Genomic DNA, 23,298 nt, shown 5'->3' with positions numbered 1-23,298 from the left:
AGAATGATAGGATAGGTCCAGAACCAGGAGAAACTGGTGCATGTGTGTATTGGCTTGCAGATGATAGGTTGTGCGCACTGGCTTGTATCCATACGGGTAAGGTCAAATGCCTTGGGTGTTTTCTGTGTGGCTGTTTGTCATGTTGGGGTGTGTATGTGTGTTTTATGGGTATATTGGCAGGTGCTGAAGGTTGTGCACTGGCTTGTTGTATCCATATGGGTAAGGTCCAGTGTTTGGGTTAGTTTGTTGTAAGTGTGTGTTGCTTGTGTTGGGCTTGTGTTAGGGTATAGGTTTGCTAGACCAGTGGGCATGTATAGTGTTTGGGTGGTGTGTTTGAGGAGGTAGAAATGGGTGGTTAGTGCTTTGGCTACTCGCTAAATTCTTCTATGTGGCTAATCTAGACAGTCCTATTTGATGTGGCAAATGGCTAATCTCCATAATTCATGACTAAACTTCACCTGGACAGAGTGTGAACGCCCAAATTGAAGGCACAACTAGATTTAAGGTATCGGGATAGAGGGAGGCTGACTGATTTTGGTATGCTATGTTGTGTAGTTAATGGTGAGGCAGGGCTTTTGGAATACAGTGATTGCTGTATTCCCCACCCAGACAACACTTATCTTGTCAGTCACTGCTGGTTGACGGCTGGCTTCTCAGGGGAACATGGGCAAACACGGTCTGGAGCTGCTTCTTTGGCTTGGGGCCCTTAGCCAAAGGGGCTGCATAGGCAGTGGGCTGGCCTAGAGGGTGTGGTCAAGAGCCTACCTCGTGGAGGGAAACAGCCAATCACGGGCACAGGGCAGGGGTAAGGAGAGGCAGGGGAGAGGTCACAGGAGCGGCAGAAAAATTGAAAAAAGACTGCAAAATAACAGGCAGCAAAGCAGGGGAAAGGATGAAAAAACGAGCAGGGAAAGGATAAGAAAAATGAGCAGGGGAAAGCCGGGGAATGGATGAAAAATAACAAGCAGGAGAAAGCACGGGAATGGATTAAAAAAAACAAGCAGGGGAAAGGATGAAAATAATGAGCAGGGGAAGGCAGGGGAGTGGATGAAAAAAAACGAGCAGGGGAAAGGATGAAACTACCACTGGCTAGTGATATTTTACTCTTGGCGAGTAAGAAATGGTGCACTGTTTGTATGTTATTATGTTATGTTTTATACCGTGCACTGTTACTGCTGAGGGGTGGTATCCAGATGCTCACATGGCTCTGCAGGAAAGATGGAGGGGTGGGATTAGTGAGGGTAGAATGGAAAGACAGGACCAAAACCAGACAAATCTGGCATCTGTGTGTGTCGGCTTCTAGATGAGTTGATTGCTTGCCCTGGCTTGTTGTATCTGTAAGGATAAGGCCCAGTGCTGTTTATTTGTTGTGTGTGAATATTTGTTTTGCTGGGTGTGTGTTTGTGTGTTGTATGTGAAGTTAGGCTGGCAGTTTTGTCTGTGCGCTCTGGTTAGTTGTATCCATAAAGGGAAGGTCCTTTGTTCGGGTTGTTTGGTGTATGTGAATGTTTGTTATGTTTGGTGTGTGTTTTGTGTGTTTCATGTGTAGTTGGCTGGTAGTTATGGTTGTGCGCACTGGCTTGTTGTATGCGTAAGGGTAAGGCCCAATGCCTGGGTTGTTTGTTGTATGTGAATGTTTGTTATATTTGGTGTGTGTTCTGTGTGTTTTGTGTGTAGTTTGGCTGGTAGTTATGGTTGTGTAGTGTGCACTGGCTTGTTGCATCTGTGAGGGTTATGTCCAGTGCCTGGGATTGTTTGTTGTATGCGAATGCTAGTTATGTTGAGTTTGTGTTTGTGTGTAGTTTGGCTGGTAGTTATGGCTGTGTGCACTGGTTTGTTGTATCCGTAGGGGTAAGGTCCATGGCCTGGGATGGTTTGTTGAATGCGAATGCTAGTTCTGTTGGGTTTGTGTGTAATTTGACTAGCCCATAGTGCGTGTAGAGTACTTAGGAGGTATCTTGGAGGGGAGCGGGAGGAGGGTGGTTAGTACTTTGACTGCTCTCAAAGTTCTTTCAAGAATGTCCTCAGAGCTCATCCAGCTGTGACTCCATTGTCCCTTCCTCATCTTCCAAGTGCAATGCACTGGCTGCCCCATCACCCCTCCAGGCGCTACACACTAGCTACTCCCACATTTCCTCTAAGAGCGCTACATTGGCTACTCTCACTAGCCTATCTCTGCACAGCAAGAATTGCCAGGTTTCAAAGTCTGCTTCTGTGTAGAGCAAGATTAAACAGCTAATGTGATGCATGGCTAATCTTCACAATTCTATCTAATGCGGCGTATGGCTAGTCTTCCCATATCTATCCAAATGTGATGCATGGCTAATCTTTCACAAATCTATCTAAAGGTGACGTATGGCTAATCTTCCCAATCTATCTAAATGTGACACATGGTTAATCTTCACAATTCTATTTAATGCGACGTGTGGCTAGTCTTCCCATATCTATCCAAATGTGGCACATGGCTAATCTTTCATGAATCTATCTTAATGTGACACATGGTTAATCTTCACAATTCTATCTAATGCGGCGTATGGCTAGTCTTCCCATATCTATCCAAATGTGATGCATGGCTAATCTTTGACAAATCTATCTAAATGTGACGTATGGCTAATCTTCCCAATCTATCTAAATGTGGCACATGTCTAATCTTTCATGAATCTATCTTAATGTGACACATGGTGAATCTTCACAATTCTATCTAATGTGACGCATGGCTAATCTTCACAATTCTATCTAATGTGACGTGTGGCTAGTCTTCCCATATCTATCTAAATGTGACGTATGGCTAATCTTCCCAATCTATCTAAATGTGGCACATGGCTAATCTTTCATGAATCTTTCTTAATGTGACACATGGTTAATCTTCACAATTCTATTTAATGTGACGCATGGCTAATCTTCACAATTCTACCTAATGTGATAAAATGACTAGTCTTCCCAAATCTATCCAAATGTGACGCATTGCTAATTTTTCACAAATCTATCTAAATGTGACATATGGCTAATCTTCCCAATCTTTCTAAATGTGGCACATGGCTAATCTGTCATAAATGTTTTTTAATCTAACACATGGTTAATCTTCACAATTCTATTTAATGTGACGCATGGCTAATCTTCACAATTCTACCTAATGTGATAAATGGCTAATCTTCCCAAATCTATCCAAATGTGACGCATGGCTAATCTTTCACAAATCTATCTAAATGTGAGGTATGGCTTTTCTTCCCAATTTATCTAAATGTGACCTATGGCTAATCTTCACAATTCTATCTAATGTGACACATGTCTAATCTTCACAATTCTATCTAACGTGATGCATGGTTAATCTTCACAATTCTACCTTATGTGACGAATGGCTAATCTTCACAATTGTATCAAATGAGATGCATGGCTTGTCTTCACAATTCTACCTAAAGTGACGCAGGCGTCTAAATATAGAAATGAGATTGCGAGTGACTTTCTATGGCTGGCTAGTACCTTGCAACTGGACATTTTACCCCCTGGTTCAGTAATTAAGTACAGCGCTTTGGATATAAGCACTATATAAGCTTTGTAAAATAAATAAATAAATAGAATACGCGTCACCCAAGGGTGTAGCAAAATAGCCTGTAAACACCTTGGCTAGCACCCTCTTTATTAAGACCTTGAATAATGCCTTTTTGCCAACCCAATACTTTGACAAGACAGCCTGGGCTGTGATCTACAGAGGATGAGGAAAATATATCAAAAACACAACTATAGCACTGAGGTAAAAGTCCACAAGGAAAGTGAATGAAGAAGTTGTCCCTCTCCAGATCTGGCTCAAATGCTGTAGTAAGGGAAGCCTGGCCAGAAAATGACTGGGGGAAGGAGGCTGCACCAGGGTTAAGAGCCGAGTACATCTTAATTCTACCGCTCAGATCTTGAGCTGAACTACATAGTTATGCCAGTCAGTTGAAATGCCTGCCGTACCCTATCCACGGCCAGGCACTTCAAAAGGGTACAACCAAAAAGTTCACGCTGTATGTACAGAAGGCTATCTGCAAAGTGTATGTAGTTCTTTATATATATCTTAGCCATGCAACTACACAAAGTCAGTACATGATGCAGAGTTTCAATCACACCATTCCATTTGCACAGGCGACAGATACGCTCTTCAGGTGGCAGCTTCATGAGGTGACTTCCAGTGGCCATTACTGGCATAGAATGAGGTGGCAGCTTCATGAGGTGACTTCCAGTGGCCATAACTGGCATAGAATGAGGTGCCAGCTTCATGAGGTGACTTCCAGTGGCCATTACTGGCATAGAATGAGGTGCCAGCTTCATGAGGTGACTTCCAGCGGCCATTACTGGCATAGAATGAGGTGGCAGCTTCATGAGGTGACTTCCAGCGGCATAGAATTAGTCACCTCATGAAGCTGGCACCTCATTCTATGCCAGTAATGGGCACTGAAAGTCACCTCATGAAGCTGCCACCTCATCCTATGCCAGTAATGGGCACTGAAAGTCACCTCATGAAGCTGCCACCTAAATCTATGATGGCTAAAGGACACCGGTCGTCACCTCATGAAGCTGCCACCTCATTCTATGCCAGTAATGGGCGCTGAAAGTCACCTCTTGAAGCTGCCACCTCATTCTATGCCAGTAATGGGCACTGAAAGTCACCTCATGAAGCTGCCACCTAAATCTATGATGGCTAAAGGACACCGGTAGTCACCTCATGAAGCTGCCACCTCATTCTATGCCAGTAATGGCCACTGGAAGTCACCTCATGAAGCTGCCACCTCAGCTGCCACCTCATTCTATGCCAGTAATGGGCACTGAAAGTCACCTCATGAAGCTGCCACCTCATTCTATGCCAGTAATGGCCACTGGAAGTCACCTCATGAAGCTGCCACCTCATTCTATGCCAGTAATGGCCACTGGAAGTCACCTCATGAAGCTGCCACCTCATTCTATGCCAGTAATGGGCACTGAAAGTCACCCCATGAAGCTGCCACCTCATTCTATGCCAGTAATGGCCACTGGAAGTCACCATATGAAGCTGCCACCTCATTCTATGCCAGTAATGGGCACTGAAAGTCACCCCATGATGCTGCCACCTCATTCTATGCCAGTAATGGCCGCTGGAAGTCACCTCATGAAGCTGCCACCTCATTCTATGCCAGTAATGGCCGCTGGAAGTCACCTCATGAAGCTGCCACCTCATTCTATGCCAGTAATGGCCGCTGGAAGTCACCTCATGAAGCTGCCACCTCATTCTATGCCAGTAATGGCCGCTGGAAGTCACCTCATGAAGCTGCCACCTCATTCTATGCCAGTAATGGCCGCTGGAAGTCACCTCCTGAAGCTGGCACCTAATTCTATGCCAGTAATGGGCGCTGGAAGTCACCTCCTGAAGCTGGCACCTCATTCTATGCCAGTAATGGCCGCTGGAAGTCACCTCATGAAGCTGCCACCTAAATCTATGATGGCTAAAGGACACCGGTAGTCACCTCATGAAGCTGCCACCTCATTCTATGCCAGTAATGGCCACTGGAAGTCACCTCATGAAGCTGCCACCTCAGCTGCCACCTCATTCTATGCCAGTAATGGGCACTGAAAGTCACCTCATGAAGCTGCCACCTCATTCTATGCCAGTAATGGCCACTGGAAGTCACCTCATGAAGCTGCCACCTCATTCTATGCCAGTAATGGGCACTGAAAGTCACCTCATGAAGCTGCCACCTCATTCTATGCCAGTAATGGCCGCTGGAAGTCACCTCATGAAGCTGCCACCTCATTCTATGCCAGTAATGGCCGCTGGAAGTCACCTCATGAAGCTGGCACCTCATTCTATGCCAGTAATGGCCACTGGAAGTCACCTCATGAAGCTGGCACCTCATTCTATGCCAGTAATGGCCACTGGAAGTCACCTCATGAAGCTGCCACCTCATTCTATGCCAGTAATGGCCACTGGAAGTCACCTCATGAAGCTGCCACCTGAAGAGCGTATCTGTCGCCTGTGCAAATGGAATGGTGTGATTGAAACTCTGCATCATGTACTGACTTTGTGTAGTTGCATGGCTAAGATATATATAAAGAACTACATACACTTTGCAGATAGCCTTCTGTACATACAGCGTGAACTTTTTGGTTGTACCCTTTTGAAGTGCCTGGCCGTGGATAGGGTACGGCAGGCATTTCAACTGACTGGCATAACTATGTAGTTCAGCTCAAGATCTGAGCGGTAGAATTAAGATGTACTCGGCTCTTAACCCTGGTGCAGCCTCCTTCCCCCAGTCATTTTCTGGCCAGGCTTCCCTTACTACAGCATTTGAGCCAGATCTGGAGATCTGGCTAAAGGCTGCTGCAAGTCACCTCATGAAGCTTTCACCTCATTCTATGGTTTGGGTCCATTTGACATAAAACATTTGACCTAATCACATTTGATCAAATTTATTTGACCTTTTTTTGGTCTAAAATGCGAGGGGAGAACCCCCCGCAACCCCTCTCCCCACTTTCCCTCAACCTAATCTATACCATTATCCACCCCATATATATATATATATATATTTACACTTGACTGAAAAAAAGGTCAAAACAATTCGATAAAATGTTTTAGGTCAAATGTTTTTAGGTCAATTATGCCAATACCGATTATATACAAGTAATGGCCACTGGAAGTCACCTCATGAAGCTGCCACCTCATTCTATGCCAGTAATGGCTGCTGGAAGTCACCTCATGACGATGCCACCTCATTCTATGCCAGTAATGGGCACTGAAAGTCACCTCATGAAGCTGCCACCTCATTCTATGCCAGTAATGGCTGCTGGAAGTCACCTCATGAAGCTGGCACCTCATTCTATGCCAGTAATGGGCACTGAAAGTCACCTCATGAAGCTGGCACCTCATTCTATGCCAGTAATGGGCACTGAAAGTCACCTCATGAAGCTGCCACCTCATTCTATGCCAGTAATGGCCACTGGAAGTCACCTCATGAAGCTGCCACCTCATTCTATGCCAGTAATGGCTGCTGGAAGTCACCTCATGAAGCTGGCACCTCATTCTATGCCAGTAATGGGCACTGAAAGTCACCTCATGAAGCTGCCACCTCATTCTATCCCAGTAATGGCTGCTGGAAGTCACCTCATGAAGATGCCACCTCATTCTATGCCAGTAATGGCTGCTTGAAGTCACCTCATGAAGCTGGCACCTCATTCTATGCCAGTAATGGGCACTGAAAGTCACCTCATGAAGCTGCCACCTCATCCTATGCCAGTAATGGGCACTGAAAGTCACCTCATGAAGCTGCCACCTAAATCTATGATGGCTAAAGGACACCGGTCGTCACCTCATGAAGCTGCTACCTCATTCTATGCCAGTAATGGGCGCTGAAAGTCACCTCTTGAAGCTGCCACCTCATTCTATGCCAGTAATGGGCACTGAAAGTCACCTCATGAAGCTGCCACCTAAATCTATGATGGCTAAAGGACACCGGTAGTCACCTCATGAAGCTGCCACCTCATTCTATGCCAGTAATGGCCACTGGAAGTCACCTCATGAAGCTGCCACCTCAGCTGCCACCTCATTCTATGCCAGTAATGGGCACTGAAAGTCACCTCATGAAGCTGCCACCTCATTCTATGCCAGTAATGGCCACTGGAAGTCACCTCATGAAGCTGCCACCTCATTCTATGCCAGTAATGGGCACTGAAAGTCACCTCATGAAGCTGCCACCTCATTCTATGCCAGTAATGGCCACTGGAAGTCACCTCATGAAGCTGCCACCTCATTCTATGCCAGTAATGGCCACTGGAAGTCACCTCATGAAGCTGCCACCTTCATGAGGTGACTTCCAGCAGCCATTACTGGCATAGAATGAGGTGGCAGCTTCATGAGGTGACTTCCAGTGGCCATTACTGGCATAGAATGAGGTGGCAGCTTCATGAGGTGACTTTCAGTGCCCATTACTGGCATAGAATGAGGTGCCAGCTTCATGAGGTGACTTTCAGTGCCCATTACTGGCATAGAATGAGGTGCCAGCTTCATGAGGTGACTTCCAGCAGCCATTACTGGCATAGAATGAGGTGGCAGCTTCATGAGGTGACTTTCAGTGCCCATTACTGGCATAGAATGAGGTGGCATCGTCATGAGGTGACTTCCAGCAGCCATTACTGGCATAGAATGAGGTGGCAGCTTCATGAGGTGACTTCCAGTGGCCATTACTTGTATATAATCGGTATTGGCATAATTGACCTAAAAACATTTGACCTAAAACATTTTATCGAATTGTTTTGACCTTTTTTTCAGTCAAGTGTAAATATATATATATATATATATATATATATATATATATATATATATATATATATATATATATATATATATATATATATATATATATATATATATATGGGGTGGATAATGGTATAGATTAGGTTGAGGGAAAGTGGGGAGAGGGGTTGCGGGTGGTTCTCCCCTCGCATTTTAGACCAAAAAAAGGTCAAATAAATTTGATCAAATGTGATTAGGTCAAATGTTTTATGTCAAATGGACCCAAACCATAGAATGAGCTTCATGAGGTGACTTGCAGCAGCCTTTAGCCATCATAGATTGAGGTTGCAGCATCATGAGGTGACTTCCAGTGCCCTTAGAGGCATAGAATGAGGTGGCAGCTTCATGAGGTGACTTCCAGTATCCTTTATCCATCATAAAATGAGGTGACAGCTTCATGAGGTGCTTCCAGCAGCCATTACTGGCATAAAATGAGGTGGCAGCTTCATAAGATGACTTCCAGCAGCCATTACTGGCATAGAAATTCATGAGGTGACTTCCAGCAACCATTACTAGCATAGAATGAGGTGGCAGCTTCATGAGGTGACTTCCACTGGCCATTACTGGAATATAATGATGTGGCAGCTTCATAAGATGACTTCCAGCAGCCATTACTGGCATAAAATGAGGTAGCAGCTTCATGAGGTGATTCCAGCAGCCATTACTGGCATAAAATGAGGTGGCAGCTTCATGAGGTGACTTCCAGCAGCCATTACTGGGATAAAATGAGGTGGCATCTTCGCGAGGTGATGTCCCCCAGCCATTACTGGCAGTGAATGAGGTGGCAGCTTCATGAGGTGACTTCCATCAGCCATTACTGGCATAGAATGAGATGGCAGCTTCATGAGGTGACTTCCAGCAGCCATTACTGGCATAAAATGAGGTGGCAGCTTCATGAGGTGACTTCCAGCAGCCATTGCTGGCATAGATGAGGTGGCAGGTTCATGAGGTGAATTCTAGTGTCCTTTAGCCATCATAGATTTAGGTTGCAGCTTCATGAGGTGACATCCAGCAGCCATTAATGGCATATAAATTCATGAGGTGACTTCCAGCAGCCATCACTGGCATAGAATGAGGTGGCAGCTTCATGAGGTGACTTCCACTGGCCATTACTGGAATATAATGAGGTGGCAGCTTCATGGGGCGACTTGCAGCAGCTTTTAGCCATCATAGATTTAGGTTCCAGCATCAGGTGACTTCCAGTGGCCATACCTGGCATAGAATGAGGCAGCAGCTTCATGAGGTGACTTCCAGCTGCCTTTAGCCATCACAGATTGAGGTTGCAGCATCATGCTGTGACTTCCAGAAGCCGTTACAGACATATAATTAGGTGGCAGCTTCATGAGGTGACGACTTCCAGTGGCCATTACTGGCAAAGAATGGGGTGGCAGCTTCATGAGGTGTCTTGCAGCAGCCTTTAGCCATCATAGATTGAGGTTGCAGCATCAGGTTACTTCCAGCAGCCATTACTGGCATAGAATGAGGTGGCAGCTCGATGAGGTGACTTCAATTGGCCATTACTGACATAAAATGAGAAGGCAGCATCATGAAGTGACTTGCAGCAGCCTTTAGTCATCATAGATTGAGGTTGCAGCATCAGGTGACTTCCAGCAGCCAATACTGGCATAGAATGAGGTGGCAGCATCATGAGGTGACTTGCAGCAGCCTTTGGCCATCATAGATTGAGGTTGCAGCATTATGAGGTAACTTCCATCTGCCCTTAGAGGCATAGAATGAGGTGGCAGCTTCATGAGGTCACTTCCAGCGTCCTTTAGCCATCTTTAATCGAAGTTGCAGCATCATGAGGTGACTTCCAGCAGCCATTACTGGCATAGAATGAGGTGGCAGCTTCATGAGGTGACTTCCAGTGGTCATTACTGCCATAGCATGAGGTGGAAGATTCATGAGGTGACTTCCAGTGGCCTTTATTGGCATCGAATGAGGTGGCAGCTTCATGAGGTGACTTCCAGCACCCATTACTGGCATAGAATGAGGTGCCGGCTTCATGAGCTGACTTCCAGTGGCCATTACGGCATAGAATGAGGTGGCAGCTTCATGAGGTGACTTGCAGCAGCCTTTAGCCATCATATATTGAGGTTGCAGCATTAGGTGACTTCCAGCAGCCATTACTGGCATAGAATGAGGTGGCAGCTTCATGAGGTGCCTTCCAGTGGTTCCAGTGGCCATTACTGGCATAGAATGAGAAGGTAGCATCATGAGATGACTTTCAGTAGTCTTAAGTCATCATAGATTGATATTGCAGCATCAGGTAACTTCCAGCAGCCATTAATGGCATAGAATGAGGTGGCAGCTTCATGATGTGACTTCCAGTGGCCATTACTGGCATAGAATGAGAAGGCAGCATCATGAGGTGACTTTCAGTAGCCTTTAGTCATCATAGATTGAGGTTGCAGCATCAGGTTACTTCCAGCAGCCAATACTGGCACATAATGAGGTGGCAGCTTCATGAGGTGACTTCCAGTGGCCATTACTGGCATAGAATGAGGTGGCAGCATCATGAGGTGACTTGCAGCAGCCTTTATCCATCATAGATTGAGGTTGCAGCATCATGAGGTGACTTCCAGCTGCCCTTAGAGGCATAGAATGAGGTGGCAACATCATGAGGTAACTTCCAGCAGCCATTACTGGCATAAAATGAGGTGGCAGCTTCATAAGATGACTTCCAGCAGCCATTACTGGCATAGAAATTCATGAGGTGACTTCCAGCAACCATTACTAGCATAGAATGAGGTGGCAGCTTCATGAGGTGACTTCCACTGGCCATTACTGGAATATAATGAGGTGGCAGCTTCATAAGATGACTTACAGCAGCCATTACTGGCATAAAATGAGGTGGCAGCTTCATGAGGTGATTCCAGCAGCCATTACTGGCATAAAATGAGGTGGCAGCTTCATGAGGTGACTTCCAGCAGCCATTACTGGGATAAAATGAGGTGGCATCTTCGCGAGGTGATGTCCCCCAGCCATTACTGGCAGTGAATGAGGTGGCAGCTTCATGAGGTGACTTCCATCAGCCATTACTGGCATAGAATGAGATGGCAGCTTCATGAGGTGACTTCCAGCAGCCATTACTGGCATAAAATGAGGTGGCAGCTTCATGAGGTGACTTCCAGCAGCCATTGCTGGCATAGATGAGGTGGCAGGTTCATGAGGTGAATTCTAGTGTCCTTTAGCCATCACAGATTTAGGTTGCAGCTTCATGAGGTGACATCCAGCAGCCATTAATGGCATATAAATTCATGAGGTGACTTCCAGCAGCCATCACTGGCATAGAATGAGGTGGCAGCTTCATGAGGTGACTTCCACTGGCCATTACTGGAATATAATGAGGTGGCAGCTTCATGGGGCGACTTGCAGCAGCTTTTAGCCATCATAGATTTAGGTTCCAGCATCAGGTGACTTCCAGTGGCCATACCTGGCATAGAATGAGGCAGCAGCTTCATGAGGTGACTTCCAGCTGCCTTTAGCCATCACAGATTGAGGTTGCAGCATCATGCTGTGACTTCCAGAAGTCGTTACAGACATATAATTAGGTGGCAGCTTCATGAGGTGACGACTTCCAGTGGCCATTACTGGCAAAGAATGGGGTGGCAGCTTCATGAGGTGTCTTGCAGCAGCCTTTAGCCATCATAGATTGAGATTGCAGCATTATGAGGTAACTTCCATCTGCCCTTAGAGGCATAGAATGAGGTGGCAGCTTCATGAGGTCACTTCCAGCGTCCTTTAGCCATCTTTAATCGAAGTTGCAGCATCATGAGGTGACTTCCAGCAGCCATTACTGGCATAGAATGAGCTGGCAGCTTCATGAGGTGACTTCCAGTGGTCATTACTGCCATAGCATGAGGTGGAAGATTCATGAGGTGACTTCCAGTGGCCTTTATTGGCATCGAATGAGGTGGCAGCTTCATGAGGTGACTTCCAGCACCCATTACTGGCATAGAATGAGGTGCCGGCTTCATGAGCTGACTTCCAGTGGCCATTACGGCATAGAATGAGGTGGCAGCTTCATGAGGTGACTTGCAGCAGCCTTTAGCCATCATATATTGAGGTTGCAGCATTAGGTGACTTCCAGCAGCCATTACTGGCATAGAATGAGGTGGCAGCTTCATGAGGTGCCTTCCAGTGGTTCCAGTGGCCATTACTGGCATAGAATGAGAAGGTAGCATCATGAGATGACTTGCAGTAGTCTTAAGTCATCATAGATTGATATTGCAGCATCAGGTAACTTCCAGCAGCCATTAATGGCATAGAATGAGGTGGCAGCTTCATGATGTGACTTCCAGTGGCCATTACTGGCATAGAATGAGAAGGCAGCATCATGAGGTGACTTTCAGTAGCCTTTAGTCATCATAGATTGAGGTTGCAGCATCAGGTTACTTCCAGCAGCCAATACTGGCACATAATGAGGTGGCAGCTTCATGAGGTGACTTCCAGTGGCCATTACTGGCATAGAATGAGGTGGCAGCATCATGAGGTGACTTGCAGCAGCCTTTATCCATCATAGATTGAGGTTGCAGCATCATGAGGTGACTTCCAGCTGCCCTTAGAGGCATAGAATGAGGTGGCAACATCATGAGGTAACTTCCAGCAGGCATTACTGGCATAGAATGAGGTGGCAGCTTCATGAGGTGCTTCCAGCAGCCATTACTGGCATAAAATGAGGTGGCAGCTTCATAAGATGACTTCCAGCAGCCATTACTGGCATAGAAATTCATGAGGTGACTTCCAGCAACCATTACTAGCATAGAATGAGGTGGCAGCTTCATGAGGTGACTTCCACTGGCCATTACTGGAATATAATGAGGTGGCAGCTTCATAAGATGACTTACAGCAGCCATTACTGGCATAAAATGAGGTGGCAGCTTCATGAGGTGATTCCAGCAGCCATTACTGGCATAAAATGAGGTGGCAGCTTCATGAGGTGACTTCCAGCAGCCATTACTGGGATAAAATGAGGTGGCATCTTCGCGAGGTGATGTCCCCCAGCCATTACTGGCAGTGAATGAGGTGGCAGCTTCATGAGGTGACTTCCATCAGCCATTACTGGCATAGAATGAGATGGCAGCTTCATGAGGTGACTTCCAGCAGCCATTACTGGCATAAAATGAGGTGGCAGCTTCATGAGGTGACTTCCAGCAGCCATTGCTGGCATAGATGAGGTGGCAGGTTCATGAGGTGAATTCTAGTGTCCTTTAGCCATCATAGATTTAGGTTGCAGCTTCATGAGGTGACATCCAGCAGCCATTAATGGCATATAAATTCATGAGGTGACTTCCAGCAGCCATCACTGGCATAGAATGAGGTGGCAGCTTCATGAGGTGACTTCCACTGGCCATTACTGGAATATAATGAGGTGGCAGCTTCATGGGGCGACTTGCAGCAGCTTTTAGCCATCATAGATTTAGGTTCCAGCATCAGGTGACTTCCAGTGGCCATACCTGGCATAGAATGAGGCAGCAGCTTCATGAGGTGACTTCCAGCTGCCTTTAGCCATCACAGATTGAGGTTGCAGCATCATGCTGTGACTTCCAGAAGTCGTTACAGACATATAATTAGGTGGCAGCTTCATGAGGTGACGACTTCCAGTGGCCATTACTGGCAAAGAATGGGGTGGCAGCTTCATGAGGTGTCTTGCAGCAGCCTTTAGCCATCATAGATTGAGGTTGCAGCATCAGGTGACTTCCAGCAGCCATTACTGGCATAGAATGAGGTGGCAGCTCGATGAGGTGACTTCCACTGGCCATTACTGACATAAAATGAGAAGGCAGCATCATGAGGTGACTTGCAGCAGCCTTTAGTCATCATAGATTGAGGTTGCAGCATCAGGTGACTTCCAGCAGCCAATACTGGCATAGAATGAGGTGGCAGCATCATGAGTTGACTTGCAGCAGCCTTTGGCCATCATGGATTGAGGTTGCAGCATTATGAGGTAACTTCCATCTGCCCTTAGAGGCATAGAATGAGGTGGCAGCTTCATGAGGTCACTTCCAGCGTCCTTTAGCCATCTTTAATCGAAGTTGCAGCATCATGAGGTGACTTCCAGCAGCCATTACTGGCATAGAATGAGGTGGCAGCTTCATGAGGTGACTTCCAGTGGTCATTACTGCCATAGCATGAGGTGGAAGATTCATGAGGTGACTTCCAGTGGCCTTTATTGGCATCGAATGAGGTGGCAGCTTCATGAGGTGACTTCCAGCACCCATTACTGGCATAGAATGAGGTGCCGGCTTCATGAGCTGACTTCCAGTGGCCATTACGGCATAGAATGAGGTGGCAGCTTCATGAGGTGACTTGCAGCAGCCTTTAGCCATCATATATTGAGGTTGCAGCATTAGGTGACTTCCAGCAGCCATTACTGGCATAGAATGAGGTGGCAGCTTCATGAGGTGCCTTCCAGTGGTTCCAGTGGCCATTACTGGCATAGAATGAGAAGGTAGCATCATGAGATGACTTGCAGTAGTCTTAAGTCATCATAGATTGATATTGCAGCATCAGGTACCTTCCAGCAGCCATTAATGGCATAGAATGAGGTGGCAGCTTCATGATGTGACTTCCAGTGGCCATTACTGGCATAGAATGAGAAGGCAGCATCATGAGGTGACTTTCAGTAGCCTTTAGTCATCATAGATTGAGGTTGCAGCATCAGGTGACTTCCAGCAGCCAATACTGGCACATAATGAGGTGGCAGCTTCATGAGGTGACTTCCAGTGGCCATTACTGGCATAGAATGAGGTGGCAGCATCATGAGGTGACTTGCAGCAGCCTTTATCCATCATAGATTGAGGTTGCAGCATCATGAGGTGACTTCCAGCTGCCCTTAGAGGCATAGAATGAGGTGGCAACATCATGAGGTAACTTCCAGCAGCCATTACTGGCATAGAATGAGGTGGCAGCTTCATGAGGTGCTTCCAGCAGCCATTACTGGCATAAAATGAGGTGGCAGCTTCATAAGATGACTTCCAGCAGCCATTACTGGCATAGAAATTCATGAGGTGACTTCCAGCAACCATTACTAGCATAGAATGAGGTGGCAGCTTCATGAAGTGACTTCCACTGGCCATTACTGGAATATAATGAGGTGGCAGCTTCATAAGATGACTTACAGCAGCCATTACTGGCATAAAATGAGGTGGCAGCTTCATGAGGTGATTCCAGCAGCCATTACTGGCATAAAATGAGGTGGCAGCTTCATGAGGTGACTTCCAGCAGCCATTACTGGGATAAAATGAGGTGGCATCTTCGCGAGGTGATGTCCCCCAGCCATTACTGGCAGTGAATGAGGTGGCAGCTTCATGAGGTGACTTCCATCAGCCATTACTGGCATAGAATGAGATGGCAGCTTCATGAGGTGACTTCCAGCAGCCATTACTGGCATAAAATGAGGTGGCAGCTTCATGAGGTGACTTCCAGCAGCCATTGCTGGCATAGATGAGGTGGCAGGTTCATGAGGTGAATTCTAGTGTCCTTTAGCCATCACAGATTTAGGTTGCAGCTTCATGAGGTGACATCCAGCAGCCATTAATGGCATATAAATTCATGAGGTGACTTCCAGCAGCCATCACTGGCATAGAATGAGGTGGCAGCTTCATGAGGTGACTTCCACTGGCCATTACTGGAATATAATGAGGTGGCAGCTTCATGGGGCGACTTGCAGCAGCTTTTAGCCATCATAGATTTAGGTTCCAGCATCAGGTGACTTCCAGTGGCCATACCTGGCATAGAATGAGGCAGCAGCTTCATGAGGTGACTTCCAGCTGCCTTTAGCCATCACAGATTGAGGTTGCAGCATTATGCTGTGACTTCCAGAAGTCGTTACAGACATATAATTAGGTGGCAGCTTCATGAGGTGACGACTTCCAGTGGCCATTACTGGCAAAGAATGGGGTGGCAGCTTCATGAGGTGTCTTGCAGCAGCCTTTAGCCATCATAGATTGAGATTGCAGCATTATGAGGTAACTTCCATCTGCCCTTAGAGGCATAGAATGAGGTGGCAGCTTCATGAGGTCACTTCCAGCGTCCTTTAGCCATCTTTAATCGAAGTTGCAGCATCATGAGGTGACTTCCAGCAGCCATTACTGGCATAGAATGAGGTGGCAGCTTCATGAGGTGACTTCCAGTGGTCATTACTGCCATAGCATGAGGTGGAAGATTCATGAGGTGACTTCCAGTGGCCTTTATTGGCATCGAATGAGGTGGCAGCTTCATGAGGTGACTTCCAGCACCCATTACTGGCATAGAATGAGGTGCCGGCTTCATGAGCTGACTTCCAGTGGCCATTACGGCATAGAATGAGGTGGCAGCATCATGAGGTGACTTGCAGCAGCCTTTAGCCATCATATATTGAGGTTGCAGCATTAGGTGACTTCCAGCAGCCATTACTGGCATAGAATGAGGTGGCAGCTTCATGAGGTGCCTTCCAGTGGTTCCAGTGGCCATTACTGGCATAGAATGAGAAGGTAGCATCATGAGATGACTTGCAGTAGTCTTAAGTCATCATAGATTGATATTGCAGCATCAGGTAACTTCCAGCAGCCATTAATGGCATAGAATGAGGTGGCAGCTTCATGATGTGACTTCCAGTGGCCATTACTGGCATAGAATGAGAAGGCAGCATCATGAGGTGACTTTCAGTAGCCTTTAGTCATCATAGATTGAGGTTGCAGCATCAGGTTACTTCCAGCAGCCAATACTGGCACATAATGAGGTGGCAGCTTCATGAGGTGACTTCCAGTGGCCATTACTGGCATAGAATGAGGTGGCAGCATCATGAGGTGACTTGCAGCAGCCTTTATCCATCATAGATTGAGGTTGCAGCATCATGAGGTGACTTCCAGCTGCCCTTAGAGGCATAGAATGAGGTGGCAACATCATGAGGTAACTTCCAGCAGCCATTACTGGCATAGAATGAGGTGGCAGCTTCATGAGGTGCTTCCAGCAGCCATTACTGGCATAAAATGAGGTGGCAGCTTCATAAGATGACTTCCAGCAGCCATTACTGGCATAGAAATTCATTAGGTGACTTCCAGCAACCATTACTAGCATAGAATGAGGTGGCAGCTTCATGAGGTGACTTCCACTGGCCATTACTGGAATATAATGAGGTGGCAGCTTCATAAGATGACTTACAGCAGCCATTACTGGCATAAAATGAGGTGGCAGCTTCATGAGGTGATTCCAGCAGCCATTACTGGCATAAAATGAGGTGGCAGCTTCATGAGGTGACTTCCAGCAGCCATTACTGGGATAAAATGAGGTGGCATCTTCGCGAGGTGATGTTCCCCAGCCATTACTGGCAGTGAATGAGGTGGCAGCTTCATGAGGTGACTTCCATCAGCCATTACTGGCATAGAATGAGATGGCAGCTTCATGAGGTGACTTCCAGCAGCCATTACTGGCATAAAATGAGGTGGCAGCTTCATGAGGTGACTTCCAGCAGCCATTGCTGGCATAGATGAGGTGGCAGGTTCATGAGGTGAATTCTAGTGTCCTTTAGCCATCATAGATTTAGGTTGCAGCTTCATGAGGTGACATCCAGCAGCCATGAATGGCATATAAATTCATGAGGTGACTTCCAGCAGCCATCACTGGCATAGAATGAGGTGGCAGCTTCATGAGGTGACTTCCACTGGCCATTACTGGAATATAATGAGGTGGCAGCTTCATGGGGCGACTTGCAGCAGCTTTTAGCCATCATAGATTTAGGTTCCAGCATCAGGTGACTTCCAGTGGCCATACCTGGCATAGAATGAGGCAGCAGCTTCATGAGGTGACTTCCAGCTGCCTTTAGCCATCACAGATTGAGGTTGCAGCATCATGCTGTGACTTCCAGAAGTCGTTACAGACATATAATTAGGTGGCAGCTTCATGAGGTGACGACTTCCAGTGGCCATTACTGGCAAAGAATGGGGTGGCAGCTTCATGAGGTGTCTTGCAGCAGCCTTTAGCCATCATAGATTGAGGTTGCAGCATCTGGTGACTTCCAGCAGCCATTACTGGCATAGAATGAGGTGGCAGCTCGATGAGGTGACTTCCACTGGCCATTACTGACATAAAATGAGAAGGCAGCATCATGAGGTGACTTGCAGCAGCCTTTAGTCATCATAGATTGAGGTTGCAGCATCAGGTGACTTCCAGCAGCCAATACTGGCATAGAATGAGGTGGCAGCATCATGGGGTGACTTGCAGCAGCCTTTGGCCATCATGGATTGAGGTTGCAGCCTTATGAGGTAACTTCCATCTGCCCTTAGAGGCATAGAATGAGGTGGCAGCTTCATGAGGTCACTTCCAGCGTCCTTTAGCCATCTTTAATCGAAGTTGCAGCATCATGAGGTGACTTCCAGCAGCCATTACTGGCATAGAATGAGGTGGCAGCTTCATGAGGTGACTTCCAGTGGTCATTACTGCCATAGCATGAGGTGGAAGATTCATGAGGTGACTTCCAGTGGCCTTTATTGGCATCGAATGAGGTGGCAGCTTCATGAGGTGACTTCCAGCACCCATTACTGGCATAGAATGAGGTGCCGGCTTCATGAGCTGACTTCCAGTGGCCATTACGGCATAGAATGAGGTGGCAGCTTCATGAGGTGACTTGCAGCAGCCTTTAGCCATCATATATTGAGGTTGCAGCATTAGGTGACTTCCAGCAGCCATTACTGGCATAGAATGAGGTGGCAGCTTCATGAGGTGCCTTCCAGTGGTTCCAGTGGCCATTACTGGCATAGAATGAGAAGGTAGCATCATGAGATGACTTGCAGTAGTCTTAAGTCATCATAGATTGATATTGCAGCATCAGGTACCTTCCAGCAGCCATTAATGGCATAGAATGAGGTGGCAGCTTCATGATGTGACTTCCAGTGGCCATTACTGGCATATAATGAGAAGGCAGCATCATGAGGTGACTTTCAGTAGCCTTTAGTCATCATAGATTGAGGTTGCAGCATCAGGTGACTTCCAGCAGCCAATACTGGCACATAATGAGGTGGCAGCTTCATGAGGTGACTTCCAGTGGCCATTACTGGCATAGAATGAGGTGGCAGCATCATGAGGTGACTTGCAGCAGCCTTTATCCATCATAGATTGAGGTTGCAGCATCATGAGGTGACTTCCAGCTACCTTTAGAGGCATAGAATGAGGTGGCAACATCATGAGGTAACTTCCAGCAGCCATTACTGGCATAGAATGAGGTGGCAGCTTCATGAGGTGACTTCCAGCAGCCATTACTGGCACATAATGAGGTGGCAGCTTCATGAGGTGACTTCCAGTGGCCATTACTGGCATAGAATGAGGTGGCAGCATCATGAGGTGACTTGCAGCAGCCTTTATCCATCATAGATTGAGGTTGCAGCATCATGAGGTGACTTCCAGCTGCCCTTAGAGGCATAGAATGAGGTGGCAACATCATGAGGTAACTTCCAGCAGCCATTACTGGCATAGAATGAGGTGGCAGCTTCATGAGGTGCTTCCAGCAGCCATTACTGGCATAAAATGAGGTGGCAGCTTCATAAGATGACTTCCAGCAGCCATTACTGGCATAGAAATTCATGAGGTGACTTCCAGCAACCATTACTATCATAGAATGAGGTGGCAGCTTCATGAGGTGACTTCCACTGGCCATTACTGGAATATAATGAGGTGGCAGCTTCATAAGATGACTTACAGCAGCCATTACTGGCATAAAATGAGGTGGCAGCTTCATGAGGTGATTCCAGCAGCCATTACTGGCATAAAATGAGGTGGCAGCTTCATGAGGTGACTTCCAGCAGCCATTACTGGGATAAAATGAGGTGGCATCTTCGCGAGGTGATGTCCCCCAGCCATTACTGGCAGTGAATGAGGTGGCAGCTTCATGAGGTGACTTCCATCAGCCATTACTGGCATAGAATGAGATGGCAGCTTCATGAGGTGACTTCCAGCAGCCATTACTGGCATAAAATGAGGTGGCAGCTTCATGAGGTGACTTCCAGCAGCCATTGCTGGCATAGATGAGGTGGCAGGTTCATGAGGTGAATTCTAGTGTCCTTTAGCCATCATAGATTTAGGTTGCAGCTTCATGAGGTGACATCCAGCAGCCATTAATGGCATATAAATTCATGAGGTGACTTCCAGCAGCCATCACTGGCATAGAATGAGGTGGCAGCTTCATGAGGTGACTTCCACTGGCCATTACTGGAATATAATGAGGTGGCAGCTTCATGGGGCGACTTGCAGCAGCTTTTAGCCATCATAGATTTAGGTTCCAGCATCAGGTGACTTCCAGTGGCCATACCTGGCATAGAATGAGGCAGCAGCTTCATGAGGTGACTTCCAGCTGCCTTTAGCCATCACAGATTGAGGTTGCAGCATCATGCTGTGACTTCCAGAAGTCGTTACAGACATATAATTAGGTGGCAGCTTCATGAGGTGACGACTTCCAGTGGCCATTACTGGCAAAGAATGGGGTGGCAGCTTCATGAGGTGTCTTGCAGCAGCCTTTAGCCATCATAGATTGAGGTTGCAGCATCAGGTGACTTCCAGCAGCCATTACTGGCATAGAATGAGGTGGCAGCTCGATGAGGTGACTTCCACTGGCCATTACTGACATAAAATGAGAAGGCAGCATCATGAGGTGACTTGCAGCAGCCTTTAGTCATCATAGATTGAGGTTGCAGCATCAGGTGACTTCCAGCAGCCAATACTGGCATAGAATGAGGTGGCAGCATCATGAGGTGACTTGCAGCAGCCTTTGGCCTTCATAGATTGAGGTTGCAGCATTATGAGGTAACTTCCATCTGCCCTTAGAGGCATAGAATGAGGTGGCAGCTTCATGAGGTCACTTCCAGCGTCCTTTAGCCATCTTTAATCGAAGTTGCAGCATCATGAGGTGACTTCCAGCAGCCATTACTGGCATAGAATGAGGTGGCAGCTTCATGAGGTGACTTCCAGTGGTCATTACTGCCATAGCATGAGGTGGAAGATTCATGAGGTGACTTCCAGTGGCCTTTATTGGCATCGAATGAGGTGGCAGCTTCATGAGGTGACTTCCAGCACCCATTACTGGCATAGAATGAGGTGCCGGCTTCATGAGCTGACTTCCAGTGGCCATTACGGCATAGAATGAGGTGGCAGCTTCATGAGGTGACTTGCAGCAGCCTTTAGCCATCATATATTGAGGTTGCAGCATTAGGTGACTTCCAGCAGCCATTCCTGGCATAGAATGAGGTGGCAGCTTCATGAGGTGCCTTCCAGTGGTTCCAGTGGCCATTACTGGCATAGAATGAGAAGGTAGCATCATGAGATGACTTGCAGTAGTCTTAAGTCATCATAGATTGATATTGCAGCATCAGGTACCTTCCAGCAGCCATTAATGGCATAGAATGAGGTGGCAGCTTCATGATGTGACTTCCAGTGGCCATTACTGGCATAGAATGAGAAGGCAGCATCATGAGGTGACTTTCAGTAGCCTTTAGTCATCATAGATTGAGGTTGCAGCATCAGGTGACTTCCAGCAGCCAATACTGGCACATAATGAGGTGGCAGCTTCATGAGGTGACTTCCAGTGGCCATTACTGGCATAGAATGAGGTGGCAGCATCATGAGGTGACTTGCAGCAGCCTTTATCCATCATAGATTGAGGTTGCAGCATCATGAGGTGACTTCCAGCTACCTTTAGAGGCATAGAATGAGGTGGCAACATCATGAGGTAACTTCCAGCAGCCATTACTGGCATAGAATGAGGTTGCAGCTTCATGAGGTGACCTCCAGCAGCCATTACTGGCATAGAATGAGGTGGCAGCTTCATGAGGTGACTTCCAGTGGTCATTACTGGCATTGAATGAGGTGGCAGCTTCATGAGGTGACTTGCAGCGCCCATTACTGGCATAGATTGAGGTGCCAGCTTCATGAGCTGTCTTCCAGTGGCCATTACTGGCATAGAATGAGGTGGCAGCTTCATGAGGTGACTTGCAGCAGCCTTTAGCCATCATAGATTGAGGTTGCAGCCTTGGTGACTTCCAGCAGCCATTGCTGGCATAGAATGAGGTGGCAGCTTCATGAGGTGACTTCCAGTGGCCATTACTGGCATAGAATGAGATGGCAGCATCACGAAAGGCATCATAGGTTGAGGTTGCAGCATCAGGTGACTTCCAGCAGCTAGTACTGGCATAGAATGAGGTGGCAGCTTCATGAGGTAACTTCCAGTGGCCATTACTGGCATAGAATGAGGTGGCAGCTTCATGAGGTGACTTGCAGCAGCCTTTAGCCATCGTAGATTGAGGTTGCAGCATCATGAGGTGACTTCCAGCTGCCCTTAGAGGCATAGAATGAGGTGGCAGCTTCATGGGGTGACTTCCAGAATCCTTTAGCCATCATAAATTAAGGTTGCAGCATCAGGTGACTTCCAGCAGCCAATACTGGCATAGAATGAGGTGGCAGCTTCATGAGGTGACTTCCAGTGGCCATTACTGGCATAGAATGAGGTGGCAGCTTCATGAGGTGACTTGCAGCAGTCTTTAGCCATCATAGATTGAGGTTGCAGCATCATGAGGTGAGTTCCAGCTGCTCTTAGAGGCATAGAATGAGGTGGCAGCTTCATGAGGTGACTTCCAGTGCCCATTAGCCATCATAAATCGAGGTTGCAGCATCATGAGGTGACTTCCAGGAGCCATTACTGGCATAGAATGAGGTGTCAGCTTCATGAGGTGACTTCCAGCAGCCATTACTGGCATGGAATGAGGTGGCAGCTTCGTGAGGTGACTACCGATGTCCTTTAGCCATCATAGATTTAGGTTGCAGCTTCATGAGGTGACTTCCAGAAGCCATTACTGGCATAGAATGAGGTGGCAGCTTCATGAGGTGACTTCCAGCAGTCATTACTGGCATAGAATGAGGTGGCAGCTTCATGAGGTGACTTCCAGTGGCCATAACTGGCATAGAATGAGGTGGCCGCTTCATGAGGTGACTTCCAATGCCCATTACTGGCAAAGAATGAGGTGCCAGCTTCA

Source organism: Ambystoma mexicanum, chromosome 4p (assembly GCF_040938575.1).
Source record: "Ambystoma mexicanum isolate Mex_15411 chromosome 4p, UKY_AmexF1_1, whole genome shotgun sequence".
Classification (NCBI taxonomy): Eukaryota; Metazoa; Chordata; class Amphibia; order Caudata; family Ambystomatidae; genus Ambystoma; species Ambystoma mexicanum.
The sequence above is the reverse complement of the archived record's forward strand: the minus strand, read 5'-3'. Positions refer to the sequence as shown.